Source organism: Pseudophryne corroboree, chromosome 2 (genome assembly GCF_028390025.1).
Source record: "Pseudophryne corroboree isolate aPseCor3 chromosome 2, aPseCor3.hap2, whole genome shotgun sequence".
Lineage (NCBI taxonomy): Eukaryota > Metazoa > Chordata > Amphibia > Anura > Myobatrachidae > Pseudophryne > Pseudophryne corroboree.
The window spans coordinates 855,211,269-855,223,617 of NC_086445.1; positions in this window are offsets into that span (position 1 = coordinate 855,211,269).

Genomic DNA, 12,349 nt, shown 5'->3' on the forward strand with positions numbered 1-12,349 from the left:
CGGCGTTTCTATTCCTCAATCCACCCACTGTGCGTCCACTCTTCCTCCTCCGCCGGTAGGGACAGATCGAGGTCCTGCAGGTCTTTCTCCGGTCGGCCGAACAACAGGAAATACGGCGAGAACCCAGTGGTCCGATGCACTCTGTTATTGTAGACCCACACCAATTCTGGAACGAAGTCGGGCCAACGTCGCTTCTTGTCAGCCTCCAGGACCCTCAGCATTTGTAGCAACGTCCGGTTGAATCGTTCGCAGGCCCCATTCCCCTGGGGGTGGTACGGGGTGGTCCTTGATTTATTCATGCCATAGGTGCGACACAACCGCTCCATCACCTGCCCTTGGAAGCACGCACCTTGATCCGAATGGAGGCGCTCCGGGCAGCCGTACCGCCGGATGAAATGCTCCACAATGGCCCTAGCCGCCGTGTCGGCCGTCTGGTCCCTGGTAGGGACAACCACTGTAAATTTGGTGAAGTGGTCGGTCATCACGATGGCATACTGGCACCCACGCACCGACTCCCCTATCAAGACATAGTCCACCATGAGGAGCTCCAGGGGTCTGGTGGTCCGGATGGTCTGCACCGGTGCCCGTTGTTCGCCACCTTTGGTAACAGCACACCTCCTACAGGTCTGACACACGCTTTCTACCAGGGCCTGCAAACCCGGGAAGAAATACTGTCGGCGGACCCATTGCAGGGTCTTCTCTGTACCAAAATGGGCGCCTTCTTCGTGGGCCTCTGTCACCAGGCCACGGGCCAACTCTCGGGGGAGAACAACCTGCCATACTTTCCGGAGCTCATGCTCGAGATAAGCCTGGCGGCACAACACTCCTCCTCGTACGGCCAATCGTTCCCACTGACGTACCAGCCTCTTGCCCCACGGGCTAAGCCGCAGCCTCTCCGCGGAGGTCGGCCAGTGGTCCCGCTCCTTCCACCCCCGCACACACCGCACCTCCTGGTCTTGCCCTTGGGCTGCAGCCCAGTCCGGCAAGGTCTGCTGTAGTAGGATCCCGCGTGCTGCCTTAGGCCCGGTCGGGCTGGGGGTCATCCTGGTAAGGTCAGGCATCTCCTGACCCTCTCTCTCTTCATCCGTGGGCCCCGTAGGTAGCCCTACCGGGTAGCGGGACAGGGCGTCTGCATTGGCATTCGCCTTACCCGGCCGGTATCGGATCTTAAAGGAGAACTTGGCCAAGCGTGCTACCCAACGCTGCTCCAGGGCGCCCAACTTGGCCGTATGCAGGTGTGACAGGGGGTTGTTATCCGTGACCACTTCAAAGTCGGTGGCGGTCAGGTACTCTGCAAACTTCTCGGTGACCGCCCAAACAACTGCCAGTAACTCCAGCTTGAACGAGCTGTAGTTGTCAGGGTTCCGCTCCGACTCCCGGAGACTCCGACTCCCATATGCGATGACTCGCTCCTGGCCTTCCTGCAGCTGGGAGAGGACGGCCCCCAGGACTTGGTGACTCCCGTCGGTGTATAATATGAATGGCTTATCGAAGTCCGCATAAGCCAGCACGGGGGCCTGGGTGAGGGCTTGTTTAAGCCCCGTGAAGGCAACCTCCTGCGCTTGGTCCCACGCCACTGCCCGATTCCGCACATCCGTGGCAACACCTCGCAACAGTCCATGCAGAGGGCCTGCAATCTTGGCAAAATTTCGAATGAACCGCCGATAATAGCCCACCAACCCCAGGAATGCCCTCAACTCCGTCACGTTGCCCGGGGTCTTCCATTCCTGGACTGCGGCAATTTTATCGGGGGTGGGCCGCACCCCTTCCTCTGAGACTACATGGCCCAGGTACTCCAAGCTGGACTTCAAGAGGTGGCACTTCCGTGGCTTCAATTTGAGGCCGTATTGCTCCAATCGTTGGAGCACTTGTTCCAACCTCTGCAAGTGTTCCTCCAGGGTGGGGGCGAACACTATGATGTCGTCCAAGTAGATGAGGATTGCCTCGAAGTTCAGGTCCCCGAGACAGCGCTCCATAAGGTGCTGGAACGTGGCCGGTGCATTGGAGAGCCCGAAGGGCATTCGACAGAAATCAAAAAGCCCCATGGGCGTCACGAACGCCGTCTTCGCCTGATCCTTCTCCGCAACGGGCACCTGCCAGTACCCACTGGCCAGATCCAGTGTGGAGAAGAAGCGCGACTTCCCCAGGGCCGCCAATGACTCCTCAATGCGGGGCAATGGATAAGCGTCCCGGACGGTGCAGCTGTTTAACCTCCGGTAGTCCACGCAGAATCGGATTGTCCCGTCTTTCTTCTTGACCAGCACGATGGGGGCAGCCCAGGGGCTCTTACTCTCCCTGATGACGCCGTTGGCCAACATCTGCTGGATCATGGTCTTAACCTCTTGGTACAGCTTCGGGGGAATCTGCCGATAGCGCTCCCGAGCGGGCAGACTGTCACCGGTGTTTATCTCATGCTCTATCTCGGTCGTGTGACCAAAATCTTCCTCGCTGCGAGAGAACGACTTCTGTCGTGCCCACAACATGTGCTTTACCCGGTCTACCTCTGCTGTACTAAGGCCCTCCAGTGATACATCCATCTGGTTCAGTATCACGTCCCCGTTCCACTCTGCGGTGGGTTCCTGTTTTTCCTCGAGGGCGACGGCCAACGTCCAAGGCTCGCATGCGTCTGGCTTTAAGGTAACCCTAGGGCCGGGTTCAATCCCACCCTCGGGGATAGCCTCTAGATGGGCCAGCACTGACCTGCCCGGGATCTTAATTGGTGAGTTTCCCAGGTTGCACACCCGTAGGGGTACGGTACCATTCCGTACGACCGCTACGGTTCTGGCCAGCAGCAACCCGGCCTCCACTTGTCTGAACCAACAAGGCTCTATCACAACCTCCTTCCCTTCTAGCCGCTGCTGCGCACGGACGGGTACTTCCAGGACCACCTCCTGTCTCGCCGGAACCCTCACCCTTTGATTATATCGCGTCTTGATCAGGCCGAGAGGACGCAGAGTTTCTATAGAGGCGGTCTCCTCCTTCTGCTGGACGACTCTCTGGAAAGCCTGCTGCACCGGCCTCTGTACACCCAGGTACTTCCAGTACTGGGGGCCCTTATCGTGTACAAGTACTTGATCTAGACTCCGTAGGATGTTCATCCCCAGAATCACCGGCCCATGGTGAAACTCCTCGCCACTCACCACTACGAACCCTTTTTTTCCAAGGGACTGCCCATACACCTCCACCTCAATCCACACGACCCCTGTTACGGGAATGGGGAGGTTGTTCGCGGCCACTAGGGTTACCCAATTTCCGACACTGGTGGACATGAGATGGGCATAGTCTTCCCTAAACCGTTTCTCGGACATGGTGGACACTTGTGATCCGGTATCCAAAAGGCAACGTTGATCCCTCCCTCCTAACTTTGCCACTACCGTGGGACACTCACCGAACAAGTCCGATGAGTCGACGACGTCTACTTGCGCGCCGCCTTCCCCCGCGGATTGTCCCGTTACCGCGAGGGACCTTAGTTTAAAGGTCTCCTACGCCCCTCCCGTCCGGAGCGGCGTCCCGGACAGTCCCGAGCGAAGTGTCCAGGCTCCTCACATTCCCAACACACCAACTCGCGGGGTCCTCTTGGGCGCACCTCGTCTCCCCGACGTCCAGCGGTCTCCGTTTCCTTTTTCCTCCGAGGGTTCTTTTCCTTGGGCCGATCCTCGTCATCCCAGCCCCTCCTTCCAGGGTCGGCGTCACGGTTTTCGGCCCGTTCCACCCGCTGCCTCAACTGGGACACTTCATCCTGGAAGAGAAGGAGCGTGGTGGTTAACTCTTTGATGCATCCTTCCAAGGGACTAACCTCCGGTGCTCGGACCCTATCTACCGGTTGGGTGGGTGGTGCGGCCACGGCGCTGGAACTAAGCTCCGCATTTTCCTCCTTCTTCAGCGCCATCCCTAATACTTCGAAGAAGGTGAGCTCGCCATCCCCGTCGACCTTATCCTGGAGGTAGTTCCGCAGGGACCTGCTCCTCAGTCCGCCAATTAAAATCCCTCGCAAGGTGGAATCCGGGTCCCCTGTCATCAGCTCCTCATCTTCCCTCGTCTGGATCTCGCTCATGTACTCCTGGATCGCGTTCGCGAACTGGGAAATCGTCTCATCTTCCCTTTGAACCCGTGCGAACACACGTTTCTTCAGGGTGGTGGTGGTGGCCTTCTCCCCATACACACCTTTCAGGATGGTGAAGACATCGGCCAGGCTCTTCCGTAGCCGCTCGGGGCGTACTCGCACGGTCTTGCGGGCATCGCCAGTCAGAACCTTCAAGGCCAAATTCACCTGGACCCGTCTCGGAATTTGGTAGAGGTCGATCGTGGTTTCCAACTGCTCGATCCACTCCGTCAAGGGCATATTCTGTCCATCGAACTTATCGAGGTGGTTGAGGGCCGCCACAATGGGTATCCTGTCCCGAGGCGCGTCCTTCGTCTCCTCGGGGGACTCGTTACCCTCGTCCTCCGGCTTGTCCACTTCCTGATCCATCTTCTCTTAGGATCCTGCCGACTACGCCAAATGTTGTGGATCAGTTTATGGTACGAAGCCTGTGCCCGTATAAGTGAATCACCGCTTACCTCCGTCTACGCCTTATACGCCGCCACTCAGCCTTGGTTTCTGGGGTCGCCTCTTCGGAGCCCCCGCCGTGACCCAGCCGGAACTCGACGGCTAGAAAAGGACAAGAAATATTCTTACTGCGGGGCCACTGGTTCCCTCTGGGGAATAAGCGGCACACCGGGGCAGCTGCGACGTTCACCGATTAGGCGAATGTCATCATCGGCCCGTGAGCCTCAGCTACCCAAATCGTCACCTATTGGCACTTGCGCACCGAGGTGTGAGCGAGCCCGCTAGGCCTAGCGGGATCCCGCAACCGGTGCTCAACACGGACAAGTACACCAACTCACAAATAGTACTTACGCAGGCAATCTTGTCAGCTTGCTTGATGCGTCACTCCGCTCCTGGGGAAAAGGATGACAGCAACCTCCCTACAACTAAACAATGGCTAACAACAACTGAGCCTAACTGTTAGAAACTACTACAACTTATTGGGTCGGCTACTTCACCTAATCATTAACAACAAGTCAAGCAAGCACAAGTTCAATGCGAGTACATTAATAATGAGGAGTACCTTACCATCCGGTCCGACACAGGTTCCGCTACCTCGCCCTGGTGAGGCCCCACTCCCCACACCTACCTTAGGAGTGTACACTCGACGCGAGGGTCAGCCGACCCTCCGCGCCCCACCTACAACGCACCCCGCCGAGCTGCCGCACAGCCCACTCGTTGAGGTGCGCAAGGCACGGGGTTCCACTTAATGTGTCAACAGCCCGATGGTGTTCTCCTTCACTGGTTGGGTGACCGGGGTCTGCTGCCCGGGTCACCTTATGATTCCTCACCCACCCTCTGCCCGTGTACCCTGGGACCTACTGTCCCCTTACGCTATGCAGGCCGATGGCCTGTTATGCCCCCGGGCCTAATGCCCGCCTGACTAGGTGGCCGATATGGGTCCGGGCCAAACGCCCAAAAACCCCCCTTTTTAAAGGACTGGTCGGGCGTACAGGCCCTGCAGGCCGCCGGCCGGGTGGAGCCCCGACTGCGCGCGGCCTCCCAGGCCGGACACGCCAACCAGTGTGCCCACGAGCCGGAAGGGCCCGACTAACTGCCCACAGGCCGAGAGGGCCTGACTATGCCCACGGGCCTAGTGCCCGAACACCCGGTGGTCTAGCGGGAAGGATGAGGCTCGGCACGAGGCCGCTTACCGGGCCGTAGGGAGAGGCCGCGGTGGGGAGCTTCGTTAGCTCTTTCGCATCCCACACACCGCGGCACTCTCCTCCGGGACTTCCGGTGGGCTCCTCTGTCGCGGCCGGTCCGACGTCTTCTTTCCGGGCGTCGACAGGTTCTTCCAGCTGGACCCTCTTCTGCCTTATTCTTCCAGGCTGCTCCCGTCGTCGTCGCTGCCGCCTCTTCTTCCGCTCTCCCGGAACCGCCGCCGTCTTCTTTCTTCTCCTGCGAATGGAGCTCTTCTCTGCTCCGTCCCCGGCGCCGACTGACTGCTCCCGCTCCGCCGCGTCTGTTATAAGACGCTGGGAGGGGGCGGAGCTATGACGCGACGAGCCTCGATTGGCTCGTCGCGGCATGCCCTGATTGGCTGACCGGGCGCGAGCCCTGATTGGCTCCCGCCCGGCGCCATTCCCGCCGCTCCGTGCCGCGATTGGAGGGGCTTGAATCCCACCGGATGCAAGCCCCTCCGCACTCAGGACCCGCCGCAACGCCGCCGACCGGGGGAATGGGGGCAAGCGACTTCCCCCGTCCCCCTCAACCCGCTGCCCTCTCACATTATGTCGACCATTTTCATGTCAAACTTTTTTCATGTCAAACTTTTGACCCTGTTGTCCTTTTGTACTGTCTACTTTTTACATGTCTACCTTTTGATCCTGTCGACCTCTCGACTGTCCTAACATGTGGTGTATATTTATTGACTGTCTAACTAGACACTGTCTATCTGTTATACCACACCCCTAAAGAGCAAGTGGCTCTGCACATATTACATATGTGCAAGTTTACAACTGACAAAAGGCATACACTTACCCTAATGTGTTTAATAATTTATTTGGTGTGTGAAATACTGTATACATTTGCTACTAGGCTTCAACAATACTTAAAGCAAAGAGCCTATCTGTGTCAGAGGTGAATTCGCAGTCAGCCAATCACAAGCTGCTCAGTACTGCAGCATGCATTTGTATATGTCCTCAAGCACCCACAAATAATGTGGCTTTTATAAGCATATACAGTATAAGTCTGTGTCAGCCTACATCCGTTTGTAATGTTGCAAACATGTCCTTGTACTCGCCCTGCTTTTAAGGTCTTAATTCAGACCTGATCGCAACAGCAAACTTTTTTTCTAATGGGCAAAACTATGGGGGTAATTCAAACCTGATCGCTGCTGTGCTTTTTCGCACAGCAGGCGATCAGGTACAAACTGCACATGCGTATGCACCTCAATGCGCAGGCGCGTCGCACGGGTACAAAGAGGATCGCCGCTCAGCAATAGGTTTGTGCGACGGATACGTGCGCACGGGCGATTGCAAGGAGAATGACAGGAAGAAGGCGTTTGTGGGTGTCTGGAAAAACGCAGGCGTGTCCATGCGTTTGCAGGGAGTGTTCCTGACGTCAATTCCGGTCCCGTACAGGCTGAAGTGATCGCAGCGGCTGAGTAAGTCCTGGGCTGCACAGAGTCTGTGCAAAATCTGTTTGTACAGCTCTGCTGCACACGCGTTCGCACACTTGCACAGCTAAAATACACTCCCCCTGTAGGCGGCGACTATCTGATTGCAGCAGTGCAAAAATCGCTTGCTGGCGGTCAGGTCTGAATTAGGCCCCATGTGCAGGGGCTGGCTGGGCAGGGGGGCAGGGTGCCATCTGCCCCCTGGGCCAGTGCAATTTAAGTGTTCCAGGGGCACCTGACTCTGATTCCCTGTGAAAAACCAGGCCGCTTGCTTGAGTCTGCCCCCCAGGCTTAACGTTGACAGACAGCCCCTGCCCATGTGCAGTGCAGGTGGGGCAGATATAACAAGTGCAGAGAGAGTTAGATTAGGGTGGGTTGTGTTCAACCTGAAATCTAAATTGCAGCGTAAAATAAAACAGACAGTATTTATCATGCACAGAAACAAAATAACCCACCCAAATCTAACTCTATCTGCACCACCTGCACTGTGCATGGTTTTGTCCATTAGAGGAAAAGTTTTCTGTTGCGATCCAGACTGATTTAAACCCTTAAGGCCAGTACACACTAGAGAGATGTGTGCTGAGCGATTTGTCACAGACCTCTCAGCACTGTGCGGTGAGGTCAGTGGCTGGTGAGGCATGCCCGCTAAAGCCGCCCCTATGGCAGCCGCCACAGGCAGATTTAGCTCTCAGATTTAGCCCTCATGGGACCCCTCATGCAATCCATAGCACTATATCCTGTCATTACCGCCCCTGACTGTGCCTGCTGTGCTTGTGTCTTCTTCTACCTGCACTACTGCAGTAGGGGCAGATTATGAAGCTTCCTCTCAGGCAGCATGGCGACAGACTCTGCTCACCCCCACCCTCCGCCAACAGAAGCAGGTCTCCCAGCAGCTGCGCTGCTGCTGCTGAGAGAGCTGCTGCTTGTGGTGGAGGCTGGAAACGAGCAGAATCATCTGGATCTAGACTTTACTTTAAGGAGGAGCTGGCAGTGGACATAAGCCTGCTGTGAGAGGATTGTGTTGCAGTTTGGAGTGAAAAAAGCCAAAAGGAGCCAAGAACAGGGTCAGGCTGCAGGCAGGGAGGGTTAGAGGGGTTGGAGATTAGGGTTAGGGTAATAACCCAACAGTTGTCGGAATCCGAACCCTCCCGAACTTCACCCATTTTACACGGTTCCGAGGCAGACTCGGATCCTCCCGCCTTGCTCGGTTAACCCGAGCGCGCCCGAACGTCATCATCCCGCTGTCGGATTCTCGCGAGATTCGTATTCTATATAATGAACCGCGCGTCGCCGCCATTTTCACTCGTGCATTAGACATGATAGGGAGAGGACGTGCAGCGTTCTCTCAGTTTCTGTGTTCAGTGTGCTGCAAATATCTGTGCTCAGTGTGCTGCAAATATCTGTGCTCAGTGTGCTTGCAAATATCTGTGCTCAGTGTGCTGAAAATATCTACGTTCTCTGCCTGAAAAACGCTCCATATCTGTGCTGCATTGTAGTATATAGTAGGAGGACATTGCAGAATTTTGCTGACCACCAGTATTATATAGCAGTACGGTACAGTAGTCCACTGCTCTACCTACCTCTGTGTCGTCAAGTATACTATCCATCCATACCTGTGCTGCATTTTAGTTGTGCGCAGTATATATAGTAGGAGGACAGTGCAGAATTTTGCTGACCACCAGTATATAATATATAGCAGTATGGTACAGTAGGCCACTGCTCTACCTACCTCTGTGTCGTCAAGTATACTATCCATCCATACCTGTGGTGCATTTTAGTTGTGCGCAGTATATATAGTAGGAGGACACTGCAGAATTTTGCTGACCACCAGAATATAATATATAGCAGTACGGTACTGTCAAAGTCGAAAAATATTGCAGTACACACATCACGTACAAACTACACACAGATGGCCTCCATGCATGTACTTGTTCTGCTGTGCGTGTGCATATTTGCAATTTGCGTATGGTCGCTCCCGCAGGCCTGCGCATTAGCACGTGGTATGGGTATTTACGGTAGAGTTTGTGAACGCATGGAAAAGCCATCAAAACACATTACATATTTAATCCAAATAGTGCACAATGTACACATAGTCTCCCCGCACCACATCAGCAAGTTACAACAGTTTAAATGGTATCAGAACAAAGGGATTCACCTTTACAGGATAGGAGGGGACAGAACAAGTTTATAAGTTGGTGTTTGGTATCCAGCTGTAGGGTATTTTAAGGGTAATATTCCGGTGTTAGTTTGCAGAAGATCGCACGTTCCTGCGAATAGTTATGTGCAGGAGCAGAATATAGATATAAACTGTATTTACTGTACATTAGGTATGCGGCAGGAACCCAGAGGAGACCACCCACAAGTGCATCTGGAACAGACATCGCCCACCTATTCAAACCAACCTATGACTTCTCCTGTACTGTAAATGACAATCCCTGTGTCCAATGGACAAAGAGATTACAGTATCCATTGTGTTACATTTTGGAAGATTGTATAAAAGGAGCCAGCTGCAGGCCTGGTCACACAAGACTCTCAAAGTTATGTATCTAGATGACCGAGGACCAGACTGGGTAGCGCAGCGAAATCCAAACAAGTATGTACCATTGACTGTAGCCATTATTCTCTTGTATTGTATTGCTTTGTTATTGTATCCCCCTTTCAGTAATAATATGTTGTGGTGTTGGAACCCAGCAGTTTAAATACAATCTGGTGTCGTGTTTTCCTTTCCCTGCTAAGGTTTAAAGTGTATTACGATCGCATGCATAGCTGTTAAGGGTTCACAGTGTATCTTTGGGTGTGTACGCGCTGCGTGTACTTTGTACAGTCAGCACGGTGTTTGTACGCAAAGTCCTTACACGGTACGGGACTCTGTACGCTAATGGTGTAATAAGTACGTAGGTTGTGGATTAAGTATAGCGGCCGCAGCGGCTTCATTTAAAGTGTATGAAATGTCTGTTTAAAGTGTTGCTTTTAGTCCTGTATGTAAATCAGCGTTTACAATTGGGGGCTCATCCGATTTTCACATACTCACAGCCTAACAGGTCATAGCAGACTTAATCTATCAGCAAAAGGGTGGACAGAAAGTATCCTACGTAACCTTTTCGTGGTCGATGGATACACTGAAAACCCTACTTGTGTGCTGATTAGATGACATCTGCTCTCTATGGTTTGCAGAGGTGCTGGTAGAACCCGTAAAACAACAGGAAAAAAGCTATTTAAAAATCTGTGAATTTTTTTTGGCGCCAAAAAGTGTACACAAAAGATACCCATACTTTGCATACTCTCTCACATTGTTGCCATAAGACTAAAACTTTTGTTTAAGCTGTATTGCCTCTGGGGTAAAGCTGCCTATCTGAATGAATTGAAATTTTCTGTACAGAAAAACCAAAGTGTATTTGAGTGAGCGAACGTAGGAGTGAGTGGATATTGAACCCAGGCAATTCGGGATCCCGTAGTGTGGTACATCAAGTAAGTGGAGGCTTGGTGGCGTGAGGCGGCTGACTCATGTGAGTATAAGGTTTAATACGCAAATCGTGAGGAGATTTGTAGAGGAGCGTAGTAGGGAATTGTGCATTGTGTAGTATTGAAGTATAAAGGTTTTTTGTTACGCTCCGAGCTGAGGGTCACAGTTTGTACTTTGACCCATGGTTGTACGGCAGATAGGTAACAAGTACCTATACGCTGTGCGATTGGACCGTGCGTTTGTGGGTGCGATACATTGCGCAACTTGATACCCCTTTTACGAGCTTTTGCGTAAAATCACGGTATTATTAGCGCTGCATAGAGCATACGCAAGCGTGATTTGTGTATAAAAAGTGTATAGGGAGTTTTCGCTGGTCTCTCTCAGGAAAATCTCCAGCGGCAGATATTTACTGGAAAAGGTAAGTCACTCCTAACACTTCCAGTAAATAGAAACCAATAGGGCCTCACTGGGTACGCGGTGTTCACTATTGGAGTGAGTTGTGGTACTCAGCGGAGAAGGAGCGAGTGAAAGCACTAGGTGTCTTTCACCGTCTATTTGCGGTGTGCATTGGGGATTGCGTTTATTTGCAAAAAGTCCACGATGGGATCCAATTGCACAAGCAGTGGGCGTTTGGTAGCTAGGGTTCAGGCTGAAGAAGAGTTGAGACCGAGAAGGTCAGACTCGGGACCGAGAAGGTCAGAATTGCGACCGAGAGGGTCAGCAAGGTTTATTATGTGTGAAAAGTATGGTTCACACACGGAGGCTTTTTGCAATGAATGGTTACGTATGACTGACAAACATAGGGTACCATTCCCTAAGGTGGGCAGCTTTGAACCAGAGGTATTGCAGAACTTAAGGATAAGGATATGTCTGATAAAATCCAGAAAACAAAGGATTAGACATACAGATTGTTTAAATTTATGGCAGCAAGAGGAGGATGTGCAAAGGGAATTAGCTTGCGCAGTGGTGGTGGTGGTGGTGCGGTCGCCTAGCGGTAAAACAATGGCGACCGCACCACCACCACCACCATATATTGTTGGGGAGAAAGTGGCTACAAGCAATGGTGCATTGGTACAGGATAGGAATGTGATTGATAAATGTACTAACGCTAACCCTTGCCAGCTGTATCCCATTTTAAATTTTCCTCAGGATTGTGAGCAGGAAGATGATCCCAGCACGATATCGGTACTCTCCCTAGCAGCCACCATACAAGATACTCAAGTGGGCATGGCCCAATCATCAAGAGTTGTAGCAAGGCCCCCTAGCGGAGGGATAAGTGAGGTTGTGTCCACAGATAAGTACGGTATCATACACTATGCAGAAACAATAGCTCCCCACATTGTAGAATCAAACTAGAAGGACGTAATTGAACTAAATCCTGTCAGGGTGATTGCAGTTCCCAACGGGAGAACTGACGCTCAGGGAGTAACTCCCATCAGGAACATTGCCATGCATTGTCCCTGGTCCCGGGCAGAGTTAAGGTCAATTATGTCTGAATTTCCCGATCCCAGGAAAGATCTAGTCAGATGCAAGAGATTCATTAAAGAGTTAGGTAATGCCCATGAGCCTACAAATAAAGATTGGCGAACAGTGCTACGAGTGTGTTTACCGTCAAATATTGACACCACGAAATTCATAGCAGACAGTAAGTTAGATGCAGACGTACCTCTCACTGATG